The sequence below is a fragment of the Pelophylax lessonae genome (genome assembly GCF_965119305.1).
Source record: "Pelophylax lessonae genome assembly, chromosome: 12".
Classification (NCBI taxonomy): domain Eukaryota; kingdom Metazoa; phylum Chordata; class Amphibia; order Anura; family Ranidae; genus Pelophylax; species Pelophylax lessonae.
The window spans coordinates 142,562,904-142,586,391 of record NC_138779.1 but is presented as its reverse complement, the minus strand read 5'-3'; positions in this window follow the sequence as shown (position 1 = coordinate 142,586,391).

Sequence of the window (23,488 nt, the reverse complement as noted above, 5' to 3'; positions counted from 1 at the left end):
GTGGATAGCAGAGCTGAAGCCATCTTGCATTACCTGGTTTAGCTTTGATCACAATGAGTCAGCGTCCTGTGTGTGATCCTTTGCCATTTTTCTGTAGCATACTGTGGCCTAAAAAGCTGTTTTATACAATCTGCACTAGTTCACTACATATCAGGTCAGCTGCTATCAGTGATAGGAGCATTAGAGTATTTTTTTTTTCATTTCTTTTATTTGTCTAAAAATGAATCTGTTGCTTTCTTCTGGAAAGAAAAAGCACACACTAACTTTAAAAAGGCACAATTGCATACATGGTCAATTTGGGAAGCATGTTGGCTTTAAAGGAGAAGCATAGCCAAAGCTCATTTATTCTGCACTCCTGTGACCTGTTTTCAGCTGATAGCAGGCTAAAGCCCATGGTTGGCTGACGTCACTCAGGTGCCTGGGCCGGCAGTGGACTCAGCCTCTCAGCATGCGGCTAAGAGCCTGAGCCAGCCACTCCTGCCCCCTTCTCTGCCTGGTGCTCCAGTGACCGCTGGAGGGGCAGGGCAGACATCTGGGAACTGAGAGTCACTTCTCTCCGCTCAGAACAGTGGGGGGAACTGAGCCATCAGCAGTGTTGGATCATGTAGTTCTCAGGGTAGAGTCATTAGGGGGTAGCTGCAGCTGGACTTGGTGCTACAGCCATCTAGGTGAGTATGATGTTTTTTTTTTCTGTATTCCCGCACTTCTCTTTTAAAGGGAGAATAGTATCTAGAATGAGCCAAACATACCTTGTTCAGATTGCAGCAGTTTGGATAAACATATACATTTTTTTTGTTTTATGTACATGGCAGTCCCTTAAAATCCATATCAGATCTGAAACATCTGGCATTTATTTTGAGGGGACGCCATGTCATTTTTGCTAACATGTATAATAAAAGTGACATAGGAAAAAAGTTGTTATTTCACTTTTCCCTGCAAGATTCCTTTTTTTTTTTAAAAAATAACGTCAAAGGGACCTCCACAAAATTCACGCCAGACCTTTAATCTCCTTGATGCCCGCTTTGTATTTTGAAGGGTCCCATTAAAATTTTTACAAAATCTCATCAACTAATTTTGACTTACCTGCGGAGAACTACTTCTATTCATCTATCAGACAGATTTTTTTATTTTAATATCAGGCCAAAAGGTCTGACAGCTACATCTAGAATGATAGCCTCCTGGATAGTTTGGGCCATTCAGAGACCATATCAAGCTTTGTGTGTTTCCCCTTTTTGTAGATTATGGCACACTCGACCAAGGTAATGGCAACATTGTGGTCCACCGTGGCCTTATAAGCAAAAATCTTTCCCAAAGTTATTTTCAGAGCAGCAAGCTGGTCTTCAAGAAATATGTTCAAGACCCATCACAGGCTACATGTGACAGCTGGGTAAGAGGAAGATTTTGGCTTAGCTGTGCTTTCCACTGTGTGTAACTCTGCGGAAAAAAAAAAAAATGTAATATTTGCAGTATTCTCCATATTTTCTTTTTATATTAAAGAAGAAGTAAAGCGCAGGGTTAATTTTTTTCTGACCTGCAAAGTAAAGTCATAATGTGCTAGTATGCATCACATGCTAGCACATTATGTGAACCTTACCTGCAAATGCAGCCCTCCACCAATACATTGTCACCGCATCCATCGTCACCTGTCTTCCTTCCGGGTGTGTGATTGGCCGGAGCCATGTAACGTCACTCCCAGACATGCACGGGCGGAGCTGTTGTTTACGGCACAAGACTCTGAAGGAACAGCATGGGTGGCCATTCCTTCAAAGTACATGCGCCAATGACGTCAACAGATGCATATATACAGTAAATATCCAATGCAGGTTTAGAAAATATCTACAGTACCTATAGGTAAGCCTTATTAAAGGCTTACCAATAGGTATAATTAATGTACTATTTGGGAGTTTACAACCACTTTAAGTTACTTCTGGTGCTTTAAAGTGATTGCAAAGTATTGTTTTTTTCTATTAAATTAATAAACATTTTATACTTACCTTCACTGTGCAGTGGTTTTGCACAGGGCAGCCCGGTCCCTCCTCTTCTCAGGTCCCTGGCTGGAGCTCCTGGCCCCTCCCTCCTGTTCAGTGCCCCCACAGCAAGCAGCTTGCTATGGGAGCACCGAGCTTAGCTGCAGCTCCGTGTATCCATTCAGACACAGAGCTGCCATTCAGCCCCACCCCTCTCTTTCTTGATTGGCTATTGTAGTTTGCTTGACAGCACCAGGAGCCAATGGCACCAATCAGGAGAGAGAGTCCCTGAGGGCTGAGGCATTCATGGACATTGCTGGATAGAGAGGGGGCTCAGGTAAGTATTGGGGGGCTGATGCACACAGAAGGCTTTTTATCTTCATGTATAGAATGGCTTTTTGCCAGGAATAATGGGCAGCTTTACCATCTGAGAAGATAAAGAGCCTCATCCACAAATACCACAAAAGACTTCCAGCTGTCATTGATGTTAAAGGGGGCAATACACGGTATTAAGAACTAGGGTATGTAAACTTTTGTCAGCGTCATTTAGGAAGTTTCTGTTGTTATTATGATTTAAAAAAAATAAACACAGTTGATTAAAAATAAATGGCTTCAGCCAAACACTAACCATGAGTGAAAGAAAAGTTTCTGTGTAATCGTTTATATTCTCTTAAAAATGGCCAAGAAATCATAAATTCTGCCAGGGTATGTAAACTTATACATATACAGTATATACATACACGCATACACACAGTACATATAAAGTCTGATTTACTAAAGGAGTATATATATTTGAGAACCACTTATTTAAGTTATTTTAGGTGCTTGAATCCTAAAATAAAGCAATATACTGTTTAGTTTATCAATATATTAATTGTAGAGGTTTAATATTTTACAGCTGAAATTGCCTGAAAAATGGCAGCTAAAAAAAACCTTTTGACTTTAGAACCACTTTAGTTCTGCAGGGAAAGGCCTAGTTTTCCCCAGAGGTTAGTGAATGAAGTGAAGCTTTGCTGGCTTCCATCATCCAATCATGTGCAAAAAATGCTGTTTATTTATTTTCATAGTTACATAGTTTGTCTGGTTGAAAAAAAAGACACAAGTCCATCTAGTTCAACCAATAAAATGGAAAAAAAAATAAAAATCATACAATCCCATTTACACAATGCTATATCCACAGTTGATCCAGAGGAAGGCGAAAAACCCCATCAAAGCATGATCCAATTTGCTGCAGCAGGAGAAAAAATTCTTCCTGATCCCCCAAGAGGCAATCAGAAATTCACTGGATCAACTTTACCTATAAATATTAGTATCCAGATATATTTTCCTTGCATATAATTTAGTATCCTTGGCAAAGTGAAATGCTACCACATTCACTAACCTCTGGCCTGGGGTAAACTCCTTTGTAAAGTGAACATTTGCCTTTATTAAATCAACATTCTTGTCATGTGACAATGGATTTACCAGATATGAAATGAGGGAATATTTACAATATGAACACAAAACAGCAATAAAAAGCTGACCAAAAATGTATCTTTGCCCACTTTACTAATATACAGTCAGGTCCATAAATATTGGGACATCGACACAAGTCTAATCTTTTTTGCTATATACACCACCACAATGGATTTGAAATGAAACAAACAAGATGTGCTTTAACTGCAGACTTTCAGCTTTAATTTGAGGGTATTTACATCCAAATCAGATGAATGGTGTAGGAATTACAGCAGTTTGTATATGTGCCTCCCCCTTTTTAAGGGACCAAAAGTAATGGGACAGATTAACAATCATAAATCAAACTTTCACTTTTTAATACTTGTTTGCAAATCCTTTGCAGTTAATTACAGCCTGAAGTCTGGAATGCATAGACATCACCAGACGCTGGGTTTCATCCCTGGTGATGCTCTGCCAGGCCTCTACTGCAACTGTCTTCAGTTCCTGCTTGTTCTTGGGGCATTTTCCCTTCAGTTTTGTCTTCAGCAAGTGCAATGCATGCTCAATCTGATTCAGGTCAGGTGATTGACTTGGCCATTGCATAACATTCCACTTCTTTCCCTTAAAAAACTCTTTGGTTGCTTTCGCAGTATGCTTCGGGTCATTGTCCATCTGCACTGTGAAGTGCCGTCCAATGAGTTCTGAAGCATTTGGCTGAATATGAGCAGACAATATTGCCTGAAACACTTCAGAATTCATCCTGCTGTTTTTTTCAGCAGTCACATCATCAAAAAATACAAGAGAACCAGTTCCATTGGCAGCCATACATGCCCATGCCATGACACTACCACCACCATTCTTCACTGATGAGGTGGTATGCTTTGGATCATGAGCAGTTCGTTTCCTTCTCCATACTCTTCTCTTCCCATCACTCTGGTACAAGTTGATCTTGGTCTCATCTTTCCATAGGATGTTGTTCCAGAACTGTGAAGGCTTTTTTAGATGTTGTTTGGCAAACTCTAATCTGGCCTTCCTGTTTTTGAGGCTCACCAATGGTTTACATCTTGTGGCGAACCCTCTGTATTCACTCTGGTGAAGTCTTCTCTTGATTGTTGACTTTGACACACATACACCTACCTCCTGGAGAGTGTTCTTGATCTGGCCAACTGTTGTGAAGGGTGTTTTCTTCACCAGGGAAAGAATTCTTTGGTCATCCACCACAGTTGTTTTCCGTGGTCTTTCGGGTCTTTTGGTGTTGCTGAGCTCACCGGTGCATTCTTTCTTTTTAAGGATGTTCCAAACAGTTGATTTGGCCGCAACTGCTAGAGTTTGCTAAAGACAACAACATCATCAGCAGTAATCAGCACGGGTTTACAAATGGGCGTTCTTGTCAAACCAATCTCCTAACATTCTACGAGGAGGTGAGCTGTGAGCTAGATAGGGGGAGACCAGTGGATGTGGTGTACTTGGATTTCCCTAAGGCGTTTGATACAGTTCCCCACAAGCGCTTACTTTATAAAATAAGGTCTGCAGGTATCGATAGCAGGGTTTGCTCTTGGATAAGGAACTGGCTAAAAAGGCGTGTCCAAAGGGTAGTAATAAACAGCGCATACTCAGACTGGTCTGAGGTGGTAAGCGGGGTCCCCCAAGGCTCAGTCTTGGGACCAACCTTGTTCAATTTATTCATAAACAACATTGAGGTCGGGATCAGTAGTTCGATATCAGTTTTTGCAGATGACACAAAATTGGCCAGGGCAATAACTGCACAGCATGAAGCAGATATCCTACAGAATGACCTGGACAAAATAACGGAGTGGGCATCGACATGGCAAATGAGGTTTAACGTGGAGAAGTGTAAGGTTTTGCACTTGGGGACTAAAAACATAAAAACACAATACACGTTAGGAGGGGAGCCCTTGGGGGAATCAAAAATGGAGAAGGATCTGGGAGTCTTGGTTGATGATAGATTAGGAAACAGCATGCAATGTCAAGCGGCAGCTGCCAAAGCCAGCAGAACATTAGCATGCATAAAGAAAGGGATGCATTCCAGAGATAAGACTATAATCCTTCCACTTTATAAAACTCTGGTCCGACCGCATCTGGAGTATTCCGTCCAGTTCTGGTCGCCAGTCCTCAGGAGGGATGTGTTGGAGCTGGAGAGAGTCCAGAGAAGGGCAACTAAACTAATTAGGGGATTGGAGGACCTTGACTATGAAGAGCGTCTACAATCGCTCGATTTATTCTCCCTGGAGAAGAGACGTCTGAGGGGGGACATGATAGCAATTTATAAATATCTTAATGGGGATCCCAGCTTAGAAAAAAAGCTGTTCATTCGAAGGGATTGCATGAGGACTCGAGGGCATACAATGCGATTAGAGGAGAAGCGTGTTAACCTCAGGCAACGCGGGGGGTTCTTTACTGTTAGGGCAACAAGATTGTAGAATTCTCTACCAAAAGAGGTGGTTTCTGCGGGTAGTATGGTGGCTTTCAAAAGACTCTTAGACTTACATCTCAAGGATCAGAACATTCAGGGGTATGTGAGATGATTACAGCCACACACACCTACACAGGTTGAACTAGATGGACTATTGTCTTTATTCAACCTCACCTACTATGTAACTATATGTAATGTTTTTGCTATCTCTCTGATGGGTTTGTTTTGTTTTTTCAGCCTAACGATGGCTTGCTTCACTGATAGTGACAGCTCTTTGGATCTCATATTGAGAGTTGACAGCAACAGATTCCAAATGCAAATGGCACACTTGAAATAAACTCTGGACCTTTTATCTGCTCCTTGTAAATGGGATAATGAGGGAATAACACACACCTGGCCATGGAACAGCTGAGCAGCCAATTGTCCCATTACTTTTGGTCCCTTAAAAAGTGGGAGGCACATATACAAACAGTTGTAATTCCTACACCTTTCATCTGATTTGGATGTAAATACCCTCAAATTAAAGCTGAAAGTCTGCAGTTAAAGCAAATCTTGTTTGTTGCATTTCAAATCCATTGTGGTGTATAGAGCCAAAAAGATTAGAATTGTGTCAATGTCCCAATATTTATGGACCTGACTGTATATTGTATATTTGCTGTTGGAGATTTTCCCTTAATTCTTTTCTTATGAAACTGTTGTCACCAGGACAGGATGTGAGGGGAAATCTCTATAAATGATAGCTACATAGCAATTAAAAAAACAATTTAAGGGTCCTAATATTTCCGACTCTTTCCAGTACAAAGAAAAATGGATGGGTGTATGCTTATATTTTGTGTTAGAGTCAGTAAACATAATTATCATTAAAAAATCAATTATCTAAAAATATTTATGGCCATTTTAAGTCCACTGTAACAATATTTCACAAATATATGCTTGGACTGGGGGGAAATATCTTGTACTAAATTACTGCTTTCAGAAATATTCTATACGCCAGATCCATAAATCATATTTTTCATTCATCCTAATTATATATTATTCCCTGTGTGCTGGACAAAACTTACTTTTAACATACAGCCTTAAAAATGTCAAGCTTCTATTATATACTGTACTGTACAAATAGTGAAATATTTATAGAGAAAGACCTTCTATAAATTTAAATACTTGTTCAAGCCATAAATATTCTGGAAAGGTAAAATGAATGCAGTAAAAGTGACTAACAAATGCCATATATCATCCTCATATTATATTATACATTATAAAAATTATATTAATATACATTAAAAAAATTATTAAATATTTGATATTAATTTATAATTTAATGTAGTAATTAATTAAAAATTACTATTTGCTCTATTTTAAAATGATGTACATTTTTAAAGGATAAAAGCATCCTATAGAAGAGCAGTTCTTTGCATACATATGTACTTTACGTTGTCTGAATTAGTTTCAGTTTTTTTCTCTGCCCAACCATGCTTAAAAATAATTTTATGTGACCTCCTAGCAAAACATTTGCCTATTTTTAAAAATGTATTTTGCTTATCAGAGATGCTATAGATTGTAATTTGATCCTATATCAGATCTTATATCAGAGATGATATCAGGTTGTAAGCAGATCAATTATCAATTATTCTTATTTGCAATTATTGCAGCCAGTTTAACTTTTATGTCAAAGGATATGTTAAAAAATTATTTGTTTAATTAAATTGATCCGTATTTGTTCATTTTAGTTCCATTTAGTTAATTCATTCAAAATTATTATTATTATTATTATCTTTTTAAAGAAAGCAATCCAATACATCATAATATTGAGCTCAGCTCCTTTGACATCAGTAATGAATCTTTAATCACGAGCTAATGGCTACAGTAGCAGTGTGGGTTTTGTTTAGCCAGCTCCCGGCTTGAAAGTGAAAGTGATTCGGTAGCTCCATAGCTGCTGATTACTTTCCCAGAGCTGGCAGCGCGGTTCCCCCTCTCCCTTCTGCTGGTGGTTCCTGGGCTCTCCCACTGTTACCATTGCTCAGGAACACAGTTGCCGGCAAGGAGAGAGAGATTGCAGTGAGACCGGAAAATTCATACCTCAATCTCACATGCAAACAATGAAACCAGAAGTGATTTTTACCCAAAACCTTTTATCTTTCATCGTGGCCCAGTGCAACCTTTATGCACAACAGTTTATCTCAAGAAACCCAGATTCAAGTTACGCCCTTCCCTATCAGTGGAGAGAACTAACCATGGAGGAATTTAAAATATTTTTGGGCCTCATTTTCAATAAAAAAAAAAATAAAATTATATTCCTACTGGTCAACAACCCCTATCAACCACATGCCAATCTTCTCATTGTTACGCTGAGCGCTCCGGGCCCCCTGCTGGCCTCGGAGCGCTCACAGCGTATGCCCCCAGGCAGCACTCCAGCGTCTCGGCGTGCGCGTCCCCGCTCTCTAGGGCGCGCGCGCGCCGGGACTCTTAGATTCAAAGGGCCAGTGCACCAGTGATTGGTGCCTGGCCTAAAGTGGTTATTAAGGGTTAAGGTTTGTGAGAGGTAGTGCTGACTTAATTAGGCTTCACCTGTGCACTACCCATAAATACCTTCTCCTCCCACAGCTTCCTGCCGGATCTTTGTGCCTTGTGCCTCTGAGAAAGCGTTCCCTGCTGTGTTTGTTTGCTTTGCCTGTTGCCGAACCCGTTGCTACCGACTACTCGCCTTTGAACCTTTGCCGCCTGCCCTGACCTCTGCTACGTCCGACTACGCTCTTGACTACTCCCTGTGTACCACGCCATATCAGCTGCCAGAGAGGTCGAGTTGTTACTAGGGGACACGACCTGGTAGTTACCGCCGCAGCAAATCCATCCCGCCTTGCGGCGGGCTCTGGTGAAGACCAGTAACTGCTTAGAACCGGTCCTCTAGTACAACCCGTGCCATCGCCTCTCTGGTCCAGAGGATCCACTACCAGTCCTGCCGGTTCGTGACACTCATCCATTATGCCAAGATAAAGATAGCTAATGATTATGCGGTTCCTTCATTACAACGAAAACAGCCAGTGCCCTCCCTAAAATGACCCAGCATATGACAAATTCGCCCAGATTTTTACCCCCACCCAATATATCTCTGTGGATGAGTCACTTATCCATTTCACAGGACGGCAGGGCTCCGAGCAGTTTATCCCCAGCAAAAGGGCCCAATGTGATGTTAAACTCTACAAATTATTTGACAGAGCCACGGGGTACATCTACGCTTTCATTGTGTACGAAGAGGAGGACACCCAGCTACATCCCCCTGAATGCCCGATGTACATTGGAGTCAGCAAAAAAGTTGTTTGGAAGCTTGTATATCAACTCCTGGAAAAGGGTTACCATCTATATGTGAATAACTACTACACAAGCTTGCCTCTCTTCTGCAATCTTCACCGGAAGAAGACTCCAGCATGTGAAATAGTAAGAGCCAATAGGAAGGGCTTCCTGCAAAGGCTTGTTAATGAAAGACTATGACGAGGGCAGACGGCGAGTTTGCGGAATGATGAGATATTGGCTGTCATGTGGAGGGACAGACGAAATGTCTACATGCTCTCATCCATTCATAATGACACCTATGTGGAAATCCCTAGAAGGAACGGCCCTATCGAGAAACCAGCATGTGTCCACGACTATAATTTGTTCATGGGGGGAGTCAACTTCAATGATCAAATGATCAAACCCCACCTTCCCACTAGAAAAACCCGCCATTGGTATAAAAAAGTCTCTATTTTTTCAGTTTGGCTATGTTTAATACCTATATTACTTACCGTAAATCTACCAAGACCCCCCCTTTCCTATTTTCATTATCAAGAAGAAATGATCACCTCCCTTTTGTACCCCGAAGACCACCAGAAAGCATTCGCTCAGATTCAGTGAGCAGACTCCACGAACGCCATTTTCCTGAGTTAGAAGAGACACTGCATATTATTGCCCCTGGTGTCCTTTCCAACCAGGCCTCTGTATAGTGACTGTTTTTGCTGTTACCATACTTCTCTACATTATTAGTGAAGTATGGTAAAGGTAATTCTCAATTCCTGTGTAGCACTACTCCCTTGGGAGCTGCTCGTGACGGGTTCACCTGGGTTACCCATAGCAACAGTACAATGGTTTAGTGACTTTAAAGTGCTTGGCTCAGTCAAGAAACAGTCTAGGGGTTTTGTTTTTTGTTGTTTTATTGAGCCGGGCTTCTAACTGCACTTGAATGCGGCAAGGCCGCTGCTTCACCTTGTCAATAGCGATGAAGTAGTGATAAATGAACCGCTTTAGATGTACTGTACTGCAGAACACACTTCAGTGTTCTTTCTGGCACCCCCTTTTGTTCCCTTTTCTTAAGGGCTTTTTACATGGCACACCCTTTACTGTCATACTCTCTGTGTGAGCTAGCTCCTTGATCCCCTGACTTCACTGGAGTTGTCCCCCTTCCTGGGCCAGACCCTTTGGCAGGTCCCTAGTACTCATGGACACTGTTTTTCCTGAGAGATTCTGCCAGAAGCTACACTGTCAGCACCCTGGATCCTCTGCAGCTCAGCTCAACACCCGGTTTTCTAGGCCGACTGCCTAAGACCACTTTCCTCTCACACTGCAGGAGGAGAGACAGCCATCTACCTCCTCCTGGGACTCTTCTTCCCGCTAAAGATGCCCTGTCACATGTCCCCCTGGCTTTTATGAGCAACCCCAGGATGCATTGCAGGAATGCCCTCCCACTGGGACTGTCATAAAACATGATGTGTCACTGGCTGGGTTTCCTCCACTGTCCAACAAGCTTCCTCATTGGATGCAGTGGGGACACTCCCTTAGACCTGGTGAATCACACCTGGAAACATGTGACCAGCAAACTAATAGATCAGGCTCCCCTGATAAGCAGCAGGAACAATAGGTGCTTTTCCCTAGCAGCTACGTAACTAGGAGGGTGCTACATCTGTCATTTACCTCCACAGCCCTTATGCCACTACACTAAATTGTACATACCTCTGCCTTCTCCGGAACTGACCCTGGTTTGTTATTTGACCACACTTCTGCCTAACGCTAAACTGTACATACCTCTGCCCACTCTGAAACTGACCCTGGCCTGTTATGCGATCACGCTTCTGCCTAACGCTAACGTACATACCATGGCCCACTCTGGAACTGACTCTGGTCTGTTATACGACCATGCTTTTGCCTAACGCTAAACTGTACATACCTCTGCGTGCTCTGGAACTGAGCCTGGACTGTTTATTGACCATACTTTTTGCCTGCCTCTTAGACTGATCTTTTGCCCTGCTACTGGAGTAGTGGGATTCATAACACAGAATTCAGAATTGTTTTTCTGGATGAAGAAAACTAATTTTTTGGTTTTCTCATTCCCGGATTAGGGTCTGGAGGCTGAAGGCTTCAAAGAGATTTGGGTGGGAGAAGCCTCTACTCCTGTTCCCATTCTTTCCTGGCCTGCTACCCGTACTATGGACCATGCTCCTGCCTACTACTAGGATCAATATTTTGGCACTGCTGTGAATATCTCTACCTGCACTGACCCTGGATTGTATATAGACAGTATGCTCGTCTGTACTGATTATGGACAATATTCCTGCCTGCTGTCTGGATAATTCTGTTCACTCTGGCTGACCACGTCCCTGCCTGCTGCCTGGATCAATGCTCTCTTGTGGACAACTGCACTAGTTAAACCACAGGTAATCTTATGTTTACCCTTTGCTCAGTAGAGTGTAATTCTTGGTATTGTAAGGGATTAGCTCGGTGGCGGGTGTGGATGACCCCTTGGGGGGTGCGTTTTCCCAGAGAGGTAGCCGACAAGTGCTTGCAAACAAACAGTGTGGTTTATTAAATGGTGTTTTCTTCACCAGGCTGTATGCAGCAAAACATCCAAAATAAAATAAAACAGAAAATAAATCCTTGCCTCTGTGGGCGGCTACCTTCTCACAACTGGAACCTGCCTAAGTGTCTGTCTCCAACCTACCGTCGGGCAGACTTCCTTGTCCTACAGCGGACACTCAATAGTCCTTTTATAATAGCTTCACAGGGCAACACAGTCCTTTTGTTTCTTTCACATCAACAGTTCGTCTTCTCACCTTTGAGACGTATTCACCCTTGGTTACCGTCCCGGGCACACATCACTCCGGGGGGTCTTCTCCCAGGCCCACACATCCTGTCGGGAGGCACACGCTGACTGTCCTCCTGCTCCCAGCCCACATGGCTTCAGGATGCAGCTTCTGGAGGCAGCAAACAATAGGACTTTCTCTGAACAAATTATAGAGCCTTAACTCCCTCATTCTGAACAGGTGAAGGCCTTTCAACTTCCTGCTGGCTAGCTCTGTAGCCAACACCCTAAATTAATTAATGGACTTTCTAAATCAGGTGGAAATGTATCTCCTTCCTGTGACTACATTCCCAGATTTAGCTGACTTCCTGTTACAGTATGTACATGCTATGTGTTAGAAATATGAAGGGCCAGATAACTCAGAGTCGAAGGGGCGTGGTCTCGACATGGCAGAGTAGAGCTACACACTTGCTGAGCTCCCGGGATCTCCCCCGCTCCGCCGACATACACGGAGCTAACAAGGGAGAGATGACCTTGACAAAGAAAAGGAGAACCAGAGGATCAGTTAAGAAAAACAGCGCAGCTAAACCTGAAGGCGAGATCCTGCAGTTTTTCCCGGTTACAACCCCCTCAGGGTCCAAGATGGCCGTACCTCGTGGCCGGCACGCTACAGCGATGGATACAGCCAGTGAGAGCGCACCGAGGGACGAGAGCACAGGTCTAGTACATCCTACCATACCGGAGACCTCGGGGGTAGATGCCGATATCCCGGGTGTGCATGGAGGTGAAGAGGGAGTGTTGGCACTGAGAGTTGATGCGGAGTTAAGGGCTCTACTGCAGGCACTACCTACCAAAGCGGATATCGCTGCAATGTTCACCCGGCTAGAGGAAAAACACCAAGCAGCCGTTAAGGAGGTGAGAGGAGAGATCCAGGAGACGGCGCAGAGAGTGTCGGTGAATGAGAGTGCCATATCTTCTCTGGAAGAGTGGGTAAGAGCTTTGGAATCCCACTCCAAATTACACTTAGATGCAGAAATATCCCTACAACTGCGTATGGAGGAGTTGGAGGATAGAAGCCGACGTAATAACTTAAGGCTAAGAGGTATTCCAGAGGCTATAGACACGGAAAACCTAGAGGTGGTTGTAAAAGACATTTTCCAAAAGACTCTTGGGGAAATGTATCCCACTAGACTACAACTTGATAGGGTCCATCATGCTCTAGGGCCCCGAGCTACCGATCCAGACAGACCTCGAGATGTTGTATGCAGGATTCATCACTATGTGGACAAGGAACTAATTGTGCGTAAGGCTTGGGAAATTGGCTCAGTGGATCTAGAGGGGGTACCTATTAAAATACTCCCAGACCTGTCTAAGGCTACACTGCAAAGACGAGCCATCCTCCGACCCATACTAGATAAAGCCAGACAACTGGGACTGAAGTATAGATGGGGATTCCCATTGTCTGTCACTTTCCGTAATGCACAAAGCTCCTTTATTTTACGAGTGTTAAGTGACCTCCCAAGACTTTTTACATTTATGGGAATAGAGCCTATACAAGTACCGAACTGGTTAACCTTTTTTTCCAATACAAGAAGGAGTAGAGATATGATACCTCCTGGAAAGAAGCAATAGACATACCAAGAATAAAGACATTTGCTTGAGATGCATACGAGGATGGGGGGAGAGGACTGTGTGCTCTTAAAAAGAAAGAGAAAGAGGGAATTTAGAGTCTCTTCTCTTTAGTCCCTTCTTACCCTTCTTTTTTTTTTTTTTTTTTTTTGTTTTTTGGTGGTGTCTAGGGGGATGTAGCATTATGGGACAATATCCTTTTCCTTTTTTTCTTTTTTTTTTCTCTCTCTCTCTCCCTTGTGGAGAAACAGAATGAGAGTAGAGAGTATTACTCCGACCCCTCCTTACTTCGTTTTTTTTAGATAGACACTTTTTCTATTAATATGAGGTGGGGTGGAAGTGACAGGGGGGGGTGAGGGGGATGGGGACTTAGGGGAATATAAATAGAGGGAGTGATGATGTATGTTTAATGGAGAGAGGTATGGGTCTGCATGTACCACCCATCGCAATAATAAGGTGATCCTTTTTTTTATTTTTCCACTTGTTGGGGACATTTTTTGAGCCTAATATAGCTCTCGTAATCACTGAATCAGGGGAGGTGTGGGTTCCTTTTTTTTTTTTTTTTTTTTTTCTTAGTGACTTTGTGAAGTCCCTCTTCTTGGTAAGAGGCTTCTTATTTTGGTTCAGACATAGAATAGGGGGGTCTTTTTTTCCCCCTTCCTACTTGTTTTCTGGGGTGTTTGTTTTTTTTTGTTTTTTTGACACACTAAATGATGGGCGTGCATGCAGAGCCATGCCTAGACATATTGAGGGGTATTACCCCATGAACAGTTATAAATAGAGAGGTGTATATTATTGCTCACCCCTTCTTTACGACTTAAGATAATAGGTTGGCATATTGCTAGATTAGTGATAACAGATGATATAATGATATTATATTATTGAGGAGAGGAGGGGAAGGTACGGCCCGAGCAGGAACGAGGAGCCCTAGGGATACAGAATTAATGATCCTTAGAAGACTTAAGATATGGTTTTTGCGTTTTTTCTTTGTTTTTTTTTTCTCTCTCTCCACCCTTCTGACATGTAAAATAGATGTGGGAAGTGGGGAGTGGTGCTTGATGGTCAGATACACCAAGGGGACTAAGGAGACGCCGCGAGACATTATTATGCGAGTACTTGACGGACGAAATCACCCACGGGGTTGATAAGGGTTCACTTTTTCTTCTTTTGCTTTTTTTTTTTCTTTTTTGCACAGCAATAATATGTCTTTTTTTTTTTCTTTTTTTTTTATGAGGCCCTATGTATAAGGCCTCTCTTCAGGGGTTTTTATCCCCCCCCCCCTACCATTTTTTATTTTTTTTCTTTCTCTCATGAATAAGTTTTACATGGGTCGGAGTACCCTATTGACCCTTGTCTCCCCTGGTAGTGGACGACCCTGGAAGGGTGGTGTTAAACGCGATGAGCTATGAACCCTGGTGGACCGACCATGAGTAACCAATAAACAATTACCAATAGTGCACTATGTAAATGATAAGGAGCGAGTTGGATTAGTGGGTAGTATACTGATCCTACAGGTTCCTATTTTTTTATCCATCTCCCTGGCTGGGGCCTTCTTACCTCTCCTCCTCTCCTTCCCCATCCTTCCTCCCTTTCCCTTTCCCCCCTTTCCTCTTTTTTTTTCTTTTTTTTCTTCTCCTCTCTCTCTCTTTTGCTTTTTTTTGGAATAACAAGGCCATGATCCTTGTCGGTGGGGCTGGGGGGGAACTGGGAGAGCAGTGATTTTTCTTTTCTTTTTTTTTCCTTTATATATACCTCTGCTTTCGTGTATGATCTATACCACTCTCCCAATTAGGTCAGTACATTGAGGGGTGACTTTCAGTCACATAGTGTACATGGGAATTCCCTTATTAGTGGAAGAGTGATAGGCTCTAAGGAGGAAAGGGGTAACGCCACCCTTTCCTCTCTGGGAGGGTTTGCTTGGGTTTTTTTTTTCCTTTTTTTTTTTTTTTTCTTTTCTTCCCTCTCTCTCCTCCTCTTCCCATCTTGGCGATGGGGGACCTTACCATCTTCTCTTTAAATACCAGGGGTCTTAATATACCGGAAAAGAGGAGGATGTTACTTAATGACCTTAAGCGATTTAGGGTAGATGTTGCCTTTATTCAAGAAACGCATTTTAAGGGAGACAAAGCCCCTAAACTTACGAATAGACTTTATAACACAGTTTACCACTCTATGAACACCGACGTTAAAACCAAGGGAGTATCTATTCTGCTATCATCTAAAATACCTTGGACACTGTATGAGATTACGGCAGATACAGAAGGACGTTACCTTTTTATTAAGGGGAAAGTAGCAGACACATTAATTACATTTGCAACACTATACGCACCAAACGAAGGTCAGGCAGGGTTTTTTAAGCGTGTGACTAAATTACTCCTGGAGTTTAAGGAAGGACAGCTTATTCTAGGTGGAGACTTTAATGTACCATTACTCCCTCAACTAGATACATCCACGGGTAACTCGGCTATATTATCATCTGCAAATAAAAACATTGCACAAACGTTTTATAATGCCCAATGGATAGATGTGTGGCGAATACTACACCCTGCAGACCGGGATTACACATTTTTTTCAGCACCCCATAAGTCCTACTCAAGGATTGATTATTTCTTAATCCCACATGGCCAGTTTCATGCGATTAAAACGGCAACAATTGGGGATATAATATGGTCGGACCACGCACCAGTGCTTCTCACTTACGCTGTATCGGAGTATACCGCCTCTCGTCAAAGTTTTTGGAGACTGAATGAGAGCCTCCTACAGATCCCTGAGGTCTTGACGGACATTTCGTCGGGCCTTCAAGAATATTTTAAAATGAATGATCTGGAGGATTGTGAAATAAGGAATCTGTGGGAGGCTCATAAATCGGTTCTCAGGGGGCTTTTCATTAAACATGGATCTAGACTCAAAAAAGAACGTGAGAAACAATCAATACAGCTTCTAGATAAACTTAGACATCTGGAAGCTCAATACAAACATTCTACGACATCAACTTTGGAGGCTGAACTTATACAAGTACGGCAGCAATTAGCTGATCTGCTCCTGTTCAGGGCCAAAGCGGCACTACAGAGGAGCAGAGGCCGAGGATATGAACTCGGGGATAAATGTGGAGAGCTACTGGCGCGCTCGGTAAAAGACCCAAAATTATCAACATTCGTTCCTAATATTATCTCACCACAGGGACTGAAATTGACCCCCCCAAAGAAATAGTGAGAGAATTCGGTCGATTCTATGCGTCGTTATATTCCTTGACAGATGTCCCGGCCTCTATCTCAGAGATGGAAGATTATCTTGTAGAATCGCATTTACCAACCCTTCACACTGAGATAAGAGAACAATTAGAGGAGCCAATATCCCTGGTAGAGATTCAACAGACCATCAACACTATGAAGTCAAAGAAAGCGCCCGGCCCAGATGGCTTCACGCTTCAGTACTTTCAGGTTTTTCTTCCCATCCTGTGTCCGTATCTGGTTAGACTCTTTAATTCGCCAAGAGAAAACCCTAACATGCTTAGAGATACCTTAGCGGCACATATAACTGTGATTTTGAAAGAGGGAAAAGACCCTACATGCTGTGGAAGCTATAGACCTATCTCCTTACTTAATATTGATCTAAAAATCTTCTCTAAAATCCTAGCTGCTCGATTGGCTCCACATCTCCTTGATCTCGTTCACCTCGACCAAGTAGGATTTGTCACAGGCCGAGAAGCTAGAGACAATACTACTAAAATCCTAAATTTGATCCACGTTGCTGATACCTCTCGAACATCAAGTGTCTTTATCAACACAGACACAGAAAAAGCCTTTGATAGGGTGAACTGGCGATTTATGTTTACGGTTCTTAAACATATAGGCTTGGGAAGTAATATGCAACGTTGGATCACTAGCATTTACTCAAATCCTACTGCACAGGTCAAAGTGAATGGATTGTTATCTGATTCTTTTTCCATTAATAATGGTACGAGACAAGGGTGCCCTTTATCTCCTCTATTATTCGCTCTCTCACTGGAACCCTTTCTCTGTACGGTGCGGCAGAATCCAGACATACAGGGACTCCAAGTGGGAGTGGGTTATTATAAGATCTCTGCGTACGCAGATGACCTTATGTTCTCTCTGACAAACCCAATTATTTCTCTGCCGAGTTTACTGAGGGAACTGACCAGATACGGATCTCTATCGAACTTTTAAATCAATTATAGTAAGTCGGAAGCGATGGGAGTGGGGGTGAGTGCGGTACTGCGGCGAACGCTACAGACAAACTTTTCCTTCCGTTGGACTAATAGAGCTTTACGCTGCTTGGGCACTTATATTCCACCATGTCTATCCAGGGTTTATGATTTGAATTTTCCCCCTTTGATAGCAGAGACACGTACCCTTCTGGAAAAATGGCACACGGGCTTCCACTCGTGGTTTGGCAGATGTAATTTGATAAAGATGAATATTCTGCCTAAACATATCTATTTGATAAGAGCCTTACCGGTTCGGATACCTGCTCGATACTTTCATTTGATTCATGCTCTTTTTATCAAATTCGTATGGGCAAAGAAAAGACCCCGCATAGCGCGGAAGCAATTAACCTGGCCAAAAAAGTGCGGTGGCTTAGCTCTCCCGGATATGCAAAAATATTTCCAGGCAGCCCACCTGAGCAGAGTGGTTGACTGGTGTAGACATCATGCACTTAAATTATGGACTAGTATAGAACAAGCACAGACAAAAATCCCCCTCAGAGGAGCACTGTGGTGCTACCCAGATCTACCCTCACAACTAAGACTCCACCCTCTTATAGGTACGATGTTGCGTATAGGCTATTTGGCTAATGTGAGATGCCCTATCATTCCCCCCTGCTCTCCACTGTTCCCGGTGATTGGAAACCCTCGATTCGGGCCTGGATTCTCATCACCAGACCTGAATGCGTTGGGTATAGATGGATATGCTCGAGTTGGGGAATTCCTAGTAGCAGATAACTGGCCGACAGTAGAGACTCTTACGAAACAAGATGGCAACTTCAAGTTAACCTTCTGGTCGGCTTTACAACTTCACCATTTTCTGGGCACCCTGTCAAATTCTGCAGAGTACTCAAGGAGTATGTCTAAATTTGAAGGATACTGTCGGGGAGAAGGAGTGTTACTACATACGCTTTTCTTACTATACAACTTATTAATGCCAGTACCGGATAATTCTGCTTTACCCTGGGTGACCAAGTGGGCAAAAGATCTAAATTGTACGTTTACATCAGTACAAATACAGAATATGATCTTGTTGGCTTTTGGAACATCTATCTGTACTAAAACCCAAGAGACCAACTTTAAAGTATTGAACAGGTGGTATTACACACCTCATAAACTCCACAGGATATTCCCAAACACACCAGCGAACTGCTGGAGATGTGGAGGAGAGGATGCAGGGATATTTCACATTTTCTGGTCCTGCCCGAAACTTGTGGGATATTGGACTGAGGGGAAACGTATTATCCAAAAATTTACGGAATACACTATTTACGAAGATCCGGCTTTTTTCCTGTTTCATCTCTCAGATATTCCCATACAGAGATATGAGAAGTCAGTGGTGCGGCACCTGGTCAATGGGGCGAAGGCCTGTATACCTGCATTATGGAAAAGCCCACATCCTCCTATGATAAAGCACTGGTTACACAGAGTAGAGGCTATTAATAAAATGGAGGACTTGGTGTTGACATCACAGAGCAAACGTGGATTGTATACTGAGACTTGGGAGCTATGGAATACCTTCATCCTGTCAGAAGAAGGGGTTAGGCTGTTGCAGACATGAGAGAAGAGAGGGGGAGAGACCTATAGGGACGGTGATGGGAGGAGGAGGAGAGGGAACTTTGGGGGAGGGGCTGGGGGGAGGGGATCTTTTCCCCCACCCCTTCACTCCTTTTTTTTTTTTTTTTTTTTCAGTTTTTGGTTTTGCTATTTTAATTGGCGTTTGTTAGTTTGTATGAGTATACAAATGGGGTAATATGGTTGAGACTAGCAAGTTATTAGGATGCCTAATGGTGAGAGTCATTATAGATTGTGGTAAGATATATCAATTTAGACCTCCCTGAAGGGATACACAGCAGATGAAATTAAGAGTGGAATAGTCCCGCTAGTATGAAGGAGTTTCAATGTTGCTATAGTCGGACAGTGTTGTATTTACTTTTCTTTTGAATTGTTGTAAACCCTTATTTGTGTTTGGAAAAACAATAAAAGATATATTTGAAAAAAAAAGAAATACGAAGGGCCTTCAAAAATGTGATTGTCAGGAAATTACACAGTATGTGCAATTTATGCTCCTAGAATGCCTGGAGGTGCTACTTGCGTGTTGGGCTTCTGTATGTGGCCAGGCTGTGTAAAAGTCTCACACATGTGGTATCACTATAATCAGGAAGAGTAGCAGAATGTATTTTAGGGTGTAATTTGTGGTATGCACATCTAGTGTGGCATGCACATGTGGTATGCAAATCTGATTAATGGACAACTTTGTGTAAAAAAAAAAAAGTGTTTTCCTTTTCTTTCCACATTTTCCAAAAACTTGTGGAAAAAAATGGCATGCTCAAAAGACTCATAATGCCTGACAGAATACATATGTTGGGGTGTTTTTGTGGGCGTTTCCATTGCCCTGGTGTTCTGGGACCTTCAAAATTGTGATAGGTTGTTAGGAAATTATATGTGTAATTTACAGTATGCTCCTAGAATGTCTGGAGGTGCTACTTGAATGTTGGGCTTCTGTATGTGGCCAGGCTGTGTATAAATCTCACATATGTGGTATCGTCATAATCAGGAGGAGTAGCAGAATGTATTTTGGGGTGTATTTTGTGGTATGCACATGCCATGTAAGAGAAATAATATGTCAATATGACAAATTTGTGAAATAAAATCTTCAATTTGCAAAGAATTGTGGGAAAAAATGACAACTTCAAAAAACTTACCATGACACTTACTAAATACCTTGGAATGTCTACTTTCCAAAAAGGGGTCATTTGTGGGTGGTATTTGTACTTTTGTCGGCTTATCAGTGTCTAAAGAAATGAAATAGGTCTTCAGTACATCAGGTATGATTAATTTTGATTGATTGCCACCATAGTTTGTAGACTCTATAACCTTCACAAAGACTAAATAATATCCACTAATGTGGGTTATTTTTAACTAAGAAATGAATAAAAAATAATTTTATTTTACAAGATTTCTCTCTCTTTTCATTCATAGAGCAAAAAAAAAAAAAAACCACAGTGGTGATTAAATACCACCAAAAGAAAGATCTATTTGTGTGAAAAGAAAGACAAAAATGTAATATGGGTACAGTGTTGCGTGACTGGGTAATTGTCATTCAAAATGTGAGACCACTGAAAGCTGAAAATTGGCCTGGTTAGGAAGGGGGTTTAAGTGCCCAGTGGGTAAGTGGTTAACATACACTTTAAAACCATATCCATAGAATGAAATGTATAATACACATCGTAAAAGACTTGGTGGATCATCGCATTTTGTATACAGTCTTGCTTCCCCAGGATCCACTTGCTTGTGTAGTCTTAAAGTGGTAGGGAACCGCCGCAAAAATAAAAAAAAATTAGACATCCTGCAGGTTTAAGTCATAATGTACTAGTATGCACCGCTTACTAGCATATTATGACAGACTTAACTGCAGACAGAGCCCTTCAGCACAGTGCTGTCACGGCTTCCCAATACTTCCATCTTCACGTGGTCTTCCTTCCGGGTTCATGGGCTCTGGCCTTAGAATAGGGTTTGTGTTTTTCAGAATTTTTGGTCGATAATCTGTCTCTATAATTTAAAATACCCATTTAATAAAAATTATATGCTTTTCATTTCTTTGTAAGTAGGCACACTAACAAAATCTGCAGGGGATAAAAAATGAATTTCCCCCACTCTACGTATATATAAATATACTGTGGTATACACTTTGAGATTTATGGAATCTATATCTCAGTCCACTCTCTGTGGCTCTTCCTGAAAGTCTATTCATGAATATTTCAAAATATGAAGGCTGTAAATGGTGCAGAAAGGTGTGCAGGTAGTTAATATATTTAAAATATATAACATATATCATTTTTGGACAAATGTTTTTTTCTTCTTCATCACATGAAACAATAATTTAATTTAAGTTTATTTACAATTTATGACAATATTTTTAGCCAGATTATAAATAGGAAAATGAAACATTCTATTTAGAGATAGAACCTTGCATTAGTTTATTACTTAGGTTGTCAAAGGTCCTGTGCCTACACACCTCAGCAATAAAAATCCAGATATTGGCCTATAGCAACATCAATAAGATATTAAAGAATGTTGTAAGGGGGGATGGGTGCGCTGATAGTGTGTTGAAGCTGCTCCCGGTATTCAGTGCTTTTGAATATAGATAAATGTATATGTGGTGTGGGGTGCGCTAAACAACAAATAAATAATGAATATATAACATATATCTATGTGTGAACCAAATCAACAAAAGTGAATATATATAACATATATCAATCTGTGAAGCCAATTAATAATGCAAATCAATTGGTGCATATTTTAAATTTGTATTGGAGCATATGGTTTAATATAGTTCAATACATTTTATTATACACATATTTCCGGTGTCACCCCTTTCCCACTACGCTCCTAAAGCAGTGTGTTGTAGGACAGGAAGGAAAGTGTTTACTTCCGGTGTCACCAGGATGTGCCATAGATCGATGTTTTTATACATTTGTTTTTAACAAATAATAAAGTATGTTTTTATACATTCCTTTTAACACAAGGAAAGTTACCCATATTTAAGTAATTTGCCTTAAATTGCTATCAGCCAGAAGTTCCAAAGCATACCTGCTCTGCAGACACTTGCTCTGCAGACAGGAAGTAAAGCGTTTGCTTCCTGTGCAGACAGGAAGTGAAGTGTTTACTTCCTGTGTCACCAGGATGTGCTATGGATCAATGTTTTATACTACCTGCTCTGCAGACACCGGAAGTTAGACAATCTGCTTCCACCTGTATAAATAAAGCGGAAGTGACGATGCGCCAGTACTCCTGTCTCAGTAGAAGTCCTATGGGAAGAAACCGGTCAGATTAGGAGGCGCACACGTCACACACAACTTGCGGTCCGTGCTGCAGCCAGCCGCAAGCCTTTGCAGGAATTCGTATGCCTATGTTTATGCTGAATACAAGACATCTAATTGTAAGTGCATTATCAACTGTTTTTTGAATAAATCTCAAGGGTAATACACTATTAGCCCTTTTTTTTCCTTTAATACACGGTGGTTTTGTGAGCTTGTAAAGAAGGATGAGGCTGTGTTTCTTGCTGGTACTCGTTGCCATCTAGTGGAGAAAGAAAGGTAGAGCGGTTCTACATCCCACTTCAGGATTTTAAAGAGGAAGCAAGGTGGTGGTTTCACTGAACAAGTGCATACCTATTACCATCTGGTAAGAGGCTAATTCTTGGTGATTTACACGTGGTGTTTGTTCACAAGGAGAGTGGATATTTTTTCAGCACAAGAAAATATAGTTGCACCTTATTTATTTCCGTTTGGTAAGGATGAATTTCACTCGGTGGTGGATACACGTATTATTCGGATAGAATACAATTCTACTCACCTGCAAAATATTTATGGACACTTATGAACTTTTATGTTTATGCACCAATTGATTTGCATTATTAATTGGCTTCACAGATTGATATATGTTATATATATTCACTTTTGTTGATTTGGTTCACACATAGATATATGTTATATATTCATTATTTATTTGTTGTTTAGCGCACCCCACACCACATATACTATAGCAACATCAGATTGGAAAAAAAATGTGGGCTTGATAATCACTAAAGGAATGGTGATGTCTGACCTCTAGGGCAGAGGAAAAAATACATCTCAATGATTTTCATGTAGATAATGGAAACATCTTTATCAGTAATAAATATCTTATAAAACAGGTGGTGGTCACAGATACATTGTCTTTTCCTTTATTGAAAGCTGTGTATTGGTGTT